The sequence below is a fragment of the Cannabis sativa genome, chromosome 2 (genome assembly GCF_029168945.1).
Source record: "Cannabis sativa cultivar Pink pepper isolate KNU-18-1 chromosome 2, ASM2916894v1, whole genome shotgun sequence".
Taxonomy (NCBI): domain Eukaryota; kingdom Viridiplantae; phylum Streptophyta; class Magnoliopsida; order Rosales; family Cannabaceae; genus Cannabis; species Cannabis sativa.
In genome coordinates, this window is record NC_083602.1 from 26,964,648 (window position 1) to 26,974,188 (window position 9,541).

A 9,541-nucleotide genomic window follows, 5' to 3' on the forward strand; every position below is an offset into this window, starting at 1 on the left:
TTTTTTTTGTGAGAGATTGTCATTGTTAGGCTCAAATTTGGTTAACAAAAATCTACGCTAACACTCATTAAACCCGATTTCTAGTTATTGAATTCTAACCCAACATAAATCCCAACCAAAAAATCATAAAAGTGAGCCAAGTGAAAAAGGGAAAACAAAATAAGAGTAATGATGAATTTAAACATGGATTAATGATAAATAATGTAACCTATGTGGGGAAGAAAAATAGCTGCAATATCAGTTAGAAATGAGAGAGAGAGAGAGAGAGAGAGAGAGAGAGAGAGAGTACCTTTGGTTGAACCTGAGAACGTTGAAAGGCGACACCGTTGGTTCTCTTTCTGAGGAAGTTGGCTTAGGCTCTGACCTGATCAGGGCCAGAACTGCGGGACCTGCTCAAGCCGAGATGGGATTATGGAGAAATGGGTTGTTTTGGAGGAGAGAGTGACAAAAAAGAGATAGGTTTTGGATGAGATGAGAGGGGAGAGTATTGGAGAATAAGATAAAATCAGATCTTAATTAAGAATAATAATAATAATAAAACAATTATGTATAATATAGAGAGAGATGAATACGAAGAGGGATAGATCTGAAGTACTTGGGCCAAATCGGAGAAGATGACTAAAATTCCGGGCAAATCGGTCAAAGAAGATGACTGAACCAGTGAGACGATGGTAGTGGTGAGAGAGAGAGAGAGAGAGAGAGAGAGAGAGAGAGAGAGAGAGAGAGAGAGAGTTTGGGCTAATAAGACAATACAACCTTATACATGACTTTTATTCCTTATACAATAATACAGAATAGGTTGTATTAAAAATTAGGGATGTAATATTTATTACAATACAAGGTCCCACCCAAACATTGTGGTATTATAATTTAATACAATACAAGGCCCTTACACAGGACTCCAAACGAAGCCTAAAAGGTGAAACAATATATTTGGTATTCTCAGCGCTACGGTAAATATCATTTTGACTTTGTTTTTCTTAAATGAAAAAGTAGACTTTATATTTTTTAAAATAATATAAATAAGACCCTGAACTCAATTTTCAATAATTTTTTTTAGTATAACCAACTTGAAGGTAATTCCTATCACGAGCAGATGTAAGAAATTTAACCAATTTTATCATAACACTTCTAGGTCGGATTATAATTAAGTTTTATTTTGACAAAAAAATCAGTTCAAAATCCTATTTGTACCATTTTAGAAAATACTGGGTCTATTTTATCATTTAACAAAACAGAGGATCTAATCTGTAACTTTTGCAAAATACAGGGTCTAAAATGGTATTTACCCGCTACAATATGTGCATTGTAAACCCAAAGCAAAAGTACGATGGGTGTCAACCTTTGCCGAACTAATGGACCAGTGACATGAACAAATTGTGACAAAATAACAAAGCACCATACTATCAAAAATAGACAGCAAACACTCCACACAAAAATGGACAAACTAAACCCATAACAACAGAACCATTATTGAAAATAAAACAAAAAACTAGAAAAATCAGTCATCACTAACACATTGCATCCCCCTCACCGCCACACCACCATCACTGAGCCCAATCCAAAGTCTGCCACCCAGATCAAAACCGTCGGGATCCTCCCATAAACCCACGGCAAGGTTGCCTAACTCTGTTGCCATAGCTTTGAAGCTCCCCACAAACAAGCCATTAGTCTTCCCCCACCCACCCACACCTTTGACAACCAGAACTCAACAACCACCCTAGAAGAAACGCCATGTTGGGATTTCATGCCCTAAGTAAAACTCATTTCAATATAATCTTATTTGTTATCAATAAAATATTAGAAATCATTTATGTTTACATGTATCATTCATGTTTATGGTTTAATATACAATTTCTGTTAAATCTAGAACATATAGTTATTCACAATTATGATTTTAACACAGTGGAAGGTAATTGTGATTATATGCTTCAAAAGATTATGTCTCATCATTCATCAGTCCACTGGATTTACACTGATGTGATAGTCAGTGATAAAGTTTACTTACACCTTGGATAAGTGTTATTAGGGGTGAGCAAAAAATCCAAGAAACTGACCAAACCGAATACACCGACCGTCCGAACACCAAAAAAACTAACACCGCAAAAACTAAACCAAAAAATCTGCTTTCAGTTAAAACTGCCTTAATATGGTCAGTTTTAGTGTCAATGGAAAACTGACTAATTAAACCGAGAACCGACCGAACATATATATTATACACTATACATATATAATATAACTAATTATATTATTAAACTAGTTTTACTAATTATACATATATAATAATACATATATATATAATAATACATATATATAATAATAATACATATAACTAGTTTTACTTCTTATTTTTTTAAAAGTCTCAATTATTATTATACAATTTTATTAAACTAGTTTTACTTCTTATTTTTTTAAAAGTCTCAATTATTCATTATTTTATTTTATTATAATTTGATGTATTATTCATAAAATCATACAAGTTTTTTTATTATAACTCATTACCATATTAGTAGCACAAATAATTTGAGCAAATTTAAAAAAGTTTATTTTACATTATTTATTTAACTAAGAAAGTTTTATTCTTAAATTATATGATATTTGATACAATACTCTAATTTTTTTAATTTCAAATAATTATAGAAAATTTAAAGACTTATTTATTTTTTTAAAAAATGAAGTTTGGTTTGGTCGGTTTAAACCGACCAAACTGTGGATTAAAATAGTTGGTTTTTTACATTTGTATAATGATCGATCGATTTTTGGATTATAACCATGAAAACTGAAAACTCAATTTTGGATTTTTTTGTGTGTAAGAAACCGACCAAACCGACTGTTGCTCACCCCTAAGTGTTATGTTCTTTCTAGGACATTGGCAAAGTATGCTAGTATTGGATGTGTGGAGTATACATTGGATTGGGACCAATATTGATCTTACAACATCTTCTCTCAAGAGATTTTTGCATACGCGGGACTCATGGCAAGTCCTTTAATGCACTACGTCATCAGTCGCCAAACTGAAGTGTCATTATTAGGGAGGCATAATTTCTTCTGTTTCCATGTCAGGATTTTAAATGCTGACTTATAGGTTTTACGCGCATAATGGTCGCGTGCTCTGTGGGAAGCTTAAAACAACAGTGAGTACTCTCTTCGATGCATGTAATGATGGGAGTCAGTTGTTAAGAGGTGAGATACCTTCTGAGCTCCTTGCTCCTCCAATCGTCAGATGCCTTTTGGGCGAGCAAACTGAAGCATCTGCTTCTTGTGGAAGGCACCCCTTCTAAGTATCCCATAAATACCTTCAGCAATCGTTCCACTCTTCACTTTCCATGTCGAACCAGAGCTCTTGAGTTCTAATTCTTGCCTGTCGCACAAGACTTTATTGCCATTACATTCAGACACTGATTCTTTTGTCAAGGACGTTGCACCAAAACTGCCAAACCCCACCATCTACCGCCAACTGGTAAGTTTTCTTCTCCATTTCTTTGCTATAGAGATTAATAGGGAGTTGCAAGGGTGAATTTGCCTCATTGACGTTGGTTTCAGTCTTGTTGTCTTTGAAAATTTTAGGGTTAAACAATGACCTTTTTTCGATACTGTGTCAACTTTTGGTTGGTGAAATTAATCTATAATGGAGTGAGCAGGTTCTTACAAAGCATTTTTTGGCAGTTGTTCTAGAAAAAGGCAGAGGCTTAAGGTGTCAGCCTGTAAAATAGGGGTCCATCCCTAGTGCCACGACCTGCAAGTGAGGCTAGGCCAACCTCGGATGGCCCTGCCTAGGGTTCCCTCGGTGGAGTTTACCTTCCCCAAGAAGGCAATTCTTCCTGACCTTCTCGATATGTAGAGGGAGAAGAAAACGAACAGGGCCCTAAAAGGGCATTTAGAGGCCGAAAAACTGTAGGTTTGTCAAAGGGCAGCCTTGTTGTCAGCAATTTGCAAGGTCGAGATTATGGACGACATGCACGATGTGCCCCCGATCAGGCAGACCGTGGAAGTCGAGGCCCTAAGAGAAACAATTGACCTTCAAGTTAGGGTGAGGGGCCGCACCTTTTGCTGCTGAGCTCTTAGACCAAGTGGCCAGGAGCGCCTCTGAACTGCTCATGGAGACCTGGGCATCCTGCAGCAACGCGGATGCTTTCCCGTTGGCCCATTTTGCCAAGGGGGAAATAATTGGGGTAAGGCCTCGAGACGCTTTCCTCTATCTTTCTCTTTGTTTATGTCTGTCTGCCTTGTCCCCTGTTTTGAAACTTCAACCTCTCTAACTTGGCCTTTTTTGACAAGAGGCCTTGTTGGCAAAAAGGACTTTCGCAGAGGCTGGTGTACTGGTGATGGAGTTGGAACAGATCAAGGCGACTAATAACCGTGACTTGTATGTTGTCAATGAGACTCTCTGGGCCAAGCTTACTGATGCCAGGTTTCAGATTGGGGGCCTCTAGTAGGCTAACCAGCAGTTGGAGAAGGAGAATGCCTACCAGGCCCGTTTCATACAGAGTATTAAGGTTGTTCACGACCTTTATACAGAGATCGTGGGGCAGATATCTAGTGCAGGTCTGTCTTCTCAGTCAAGCGGTGCCCAACTTTGAACCTCCAGTAGGCCACTTTAAATTTGTTGTTATTTTTTGTTTTTTTTATATATCCTCCCTTTAGCTGTACTTTTCAATTTGCGGAGACAATTAAAATTTTTCCTTGGCTGCAGGGGGCTATAATAGCAAAATAGGGTCTTTTTTTGTTGTTCCTTACTTGGAGATTTGGTGTGGTGGACTTTTCAGGGGCTGGTTGTGTTATTGAAGCACCTGGTTCCAACGGCCAGTGTTTCAACCTTTTCTTTTTAGTCTTAATTATCTCCTGGTCAAGTCAGGAACTGCTTTTTTATTTGACCCTTTCTTTCCTAGGGCTGTGATGGTTTTTAGCTCGCTTCATTCGGAAGGTTACTTGTTCGGAGTTAGCCAGGAGGTGGCCTCTTTCTGCGAAATAAGATATTTCACGATTTCCCATATCCTCTTCAGGGTCTGGTTCTGTTACAAGATTGAGTTCTCGGAGTGATGTCTGCAATTGCCTTAGACTTAGGCATTTTTCTTACTTTGGTCCTTGTGTTGGAAATATTTTACCAGGATCTAGATTTATTACCATGTATGTTTCATTAACATCCTAATATGAATTCTAAAACAATGAAATAAACACATATAAAGTTTAGGAAACCTTACATTGGGTGCAGCGGAATATAATGACTCCTTCCGTTCAGATCTCTAGCCCTTGATTCCTTTCTGTAGCAGAGCATTATCAAGATCTTAACCTGGATCTCTTTCTCTCCTTCCTTTGATGCTGATTTTCCTTCTTGTTGATTGGATTCTTCACAATCTTCCACACTATGATTGAGATACCACTTGATGTGTGTGGTCACTCACTCATTCACTCAAGGTTCAAAAATTTAGAGAAGAAAAGACAAGAAGAGGGTGGCGGCTATAGTATAGAATAGGAGGCTCAACTTTCATCTGACAAAGTTAAGTGTGAATGTGAGCCATCACTATCTATTTATAGGTAACCACCTAGGTTTAAGTTAGAATTATTTGGCATTAAAATAATGAAAAAATAAATGATAAAAGCCATTAAGTGTGGCCGGCCATGGGCTTTGGATATTGGGCCTCACTTATGCAATTTTCCTGTTTTATCATTTCTACACCTCATTTTCTCAAAAATGCCAATTTTTAAATTCAACCATTTAAATGCCAATTCTAATTATTTAATAACTAAAAATTAATTATTAAATAATATTGTCATTTAATATATTTATTAATTAGACATATAAAGTCTCTTAATTAACAAATAAAACCTAGAATCTATTTTCTTCACAATTTTGCCCTTACTTAGTGAAAATTCATAAAGTAGACATAGTCTAACTTTAGAATTATAATTGATTAATTAAAATCAATTAACTGAGTCTTACAAGCAGTATGGTCGCAACTAGTATGGGGACCATGGGCCTATATAATCGAGCTTCCAATAAGCCGAACCGAATTTACCAAGTAAATTCCCTAACTTATTAATTCCTTATTGAATCCACACTTAGAACTTGGAATTGCACTCTCAATCATATAGAACGCTCTATATGTTCCACGATATAGATACGCTATTAATTATCCATTGTTATAATCCTAATTTGATCAATGACCCTCTAATAGATGATCTAAATTGAATAGGAACTAAATTACCGTTACACCTTCAAGGTATTTTATCCTTAAAACACTTAGCTCCGTATAAATGATATTTCAGCGAAGTGAAATGAGATCTCAACCATTTATCTCTGTCTAGCCAAGCTCGAAGGATATCATCGTTTCACTTCTAAATTCCTATAGAAGTTATAGACTCCATATTTATGTTAGCGCTCCCACTCAATTATACTATCATGTTCCCAAAATGTACGTATCACTCTCACCCAAAAGTAGGCTTAACTAACAAATCAAAGAACATGTATAATACTCTTGAGATCGAACCTAACCATATCAGGATTAAGATCATTTGATCTAGGATCAACAGGTGATATTGAATTGAATAGATATTACGGTAAATTTTAATATATCTAATCAAAGTTCAATATCAGTCCCTTCTGATGTATACTCCATACATCCGATACTGGTAAACTTTGCCAAAGCCCTTGAAAGGACATAACACTTATCCAAGGTGTAAGAATACCTATCGGTGATTATCATGCCAGTCTAAATCCAGTGAACTGACAAATCAAGGAATAAACTTTCGAACATATAATCAAGATTATATTCCACTATGCTGACAACACTATAATCATTAACAAATTCATATGTTCTGGACTTAAATAGAATTCATACATTATATATAATCATGAAATAAATCATGTGAACCATGCAACATAAAATGTTATTTCAGATCTTTATTAGTAAGTAAATCTGATTATATTGAAATGAGTTTTATTTAGGGCACAAAACCCAACACCTTGTCAGCCTTTCATGCTATCCTATTATGCAACTCGATGGGCTAAGGTTATGTGAAGCCCGCGGAGATGTGTAAGAAGGGATTTGGACATGTCTTTTCTTTTTTCAAGAATTTTGGTCAAATGTTCTTCTGATCTCTGGAGTCATTCTTGAGTTTAGCCTTTGAGGGAAGAATTCAAGCGCATTTCTCTCGGGGAGACTTCAGTTGAAAACGCTTCCCGTTTTTGGTTACATGTATACTCTTGGGTTGATTGACTTTGGCAAATGAACATAAGATGTTATAGTTGTTAGTAGTCAGACATATCATACCCTCTAAATAAGCTGGGAATTTCGGACTCAAATTCTATGTCATTTTCTTGGAGACTAACTTGTGTTTAATTTCCAAAGAGGAGAGTTAGGAGTAGTTCTGCCCTACTTTGGGAAGCAAACTACCCTTCGGGGAGAGTTTCTCAAAAGTGTGCATCCACTTTCAGGCTTCCTTGAGAAGAAACCATAGGGTCCCGAACGAATACCCAGTTTCATGATTGGTCCTAAACAATCCCTTCATGACATAACCCTTGTAGGCGAACGTATAGGCCTCTTGCGGCACCGGAGGCTTTTAGTTTCCCGGAGGGAAAGTGGGACTTGTATCCGTGCATGGGCAGTTCCCTTTATATTGAGGTTTTGCTTGCAAACACCGAAGGGCAAGACGTTGTTGGGTGTACGAAAGTCATGTTGAATTTTTGCGACACAAGCTTCGAATTTCGAGAAGGAAGGCTAAAGTTCTATAAAAATTTAAGCTTAGACTTCACTTGAAAACATCATGTGGAAAACATCACATGGAGTAGCACAGACTTCAAGCAATCCTTCCATTCTGGGAAGGAGGGTTGAAGACGTATCGTAAGCCTTAAGATCTTTCTTGCACGAAAAATAACGTGCATGTAAGAGTCAATTTGAATTTTTATGCGTAAGCTTTAGATTCCGGGAAGGAAGGCTGAAGTTGTATAAAAATTCAAGCTTAGACTTCACTTGAAAAGATCAACTGGAAAGCATTACGGGGAGTAGGACAGACTTTAAGCAATTCTTCCATTCTGAGAAGAAGAGTTGAAGACGTATCGTACCCCTAGTGATCTTTCTTGCAGGAAAAACAACGTGCATGCGAGATTCATGTTGAATTTTAATGACATAAGCTTCAACTTCTAGGAAGGAAGGTTGAAGTTGTATAAAAATTCAATCTTAGAATTCGCTTTAAAAGATTAACAGGAAAGCATCATGAGAAGTAGGACAGACTAAAAGCAATCCTTCCATTCCGGGAAGGAGGGTTGAAGATGTATCGTACCCCCAGTGATCTTTCTTGCACAAGAAACAACCTGCATTCGAGCGTCGTGTTGAATTTTTATGAAACAATGTTCGACTTTCGGGAAGGAAGGCTAAAGCTTTATAAAAATTCAAGCTTAGACTTTGCTTGAAAAGATCAACGGGAAAGCATCACGAGGAGCAGGATAGACTTCAAGCAGTCCTTTCATTCCGATAAGGATAATTGAAGACGTATTGTACCCTTAGTGTTCTTTCTTGTACGAAAAACAATGTGCATGCGATAGTCATGTTAAATTTTTATGACATAAGCTTCAACTTTCAGGAAGGAAGGCTGAAGACATATTGTACCCCCAGTGATCTTTCTTTCATGAAAAACAACGTGCATGCGAGAGTCATGTTGAATTTTTATGAAAAAAGCTTTGGCTTCTGAGAAGGAAGGCTGAAGTCGTATAAAAATTCAAGCTTAGACTTCACTTGAAAAAATCAATGGGAAAGCATCACAGGGAGTAGGACAGATTTTAAGCAATCTTTCCATTTCGAGGAGGGTTGAAAAAGTATTGTACCTCCAGTGATCTTTCTTGCACAAGAAACAACGTGCATGCGAGAGTCATGTTGAATTTTTTATGAAACAAGCTTTAGCTTCCGGGAAGGAAGGCTGAAGTTGTGTAAAAATTAAAGCTTAGACTTTGCTTGAAAATATCAATGGGAAAGCATCACGGAGAGTAGGACATATGTCAAGCAATCCTTCCGTTCTAGTAAGGAGAGATGAAGACGTATCGTACCCCAGTGTTTTTTTTTTTTTTCTTGCATGAACAATAATGTGCATATGAGAGTCATGTTGAATTTTTATGAAAGGAAGGAAGGTTGAAGTTGGATAAAAGTTCAAGCTTAGACTTTGCTTGAAAAAGATCAGAGGAAAATCATCACTAGGAGTATGACAAACTTCAAGCAATCCTTCCATTCTGGGAAGGAGGGTTAAATATGTATTGTACCCTCATTGATCTTTCTTGCACGATAAATAACGTGCATGCAAGACTCATGTTGAATTTTTATGAAATAAGCTTTGGCTTCAGGGAAGGAAGGCTAAAGTTGTATAAAAATTAAAGCTTAGACTTTGCTTGAAAAAGATCAATGGGAAAGCATCACAGGGAGTAGGATAGACTTCAAGCAATCCTTCCATTTTGGGAAGGAGGGTTGAAGACGTATCGTACCCTTAGTGTCTTTCTTGCACGAAAATCAATGTGCATGCGAGAGTCATGTTGAATTTTCTTGAAACAAGCTTC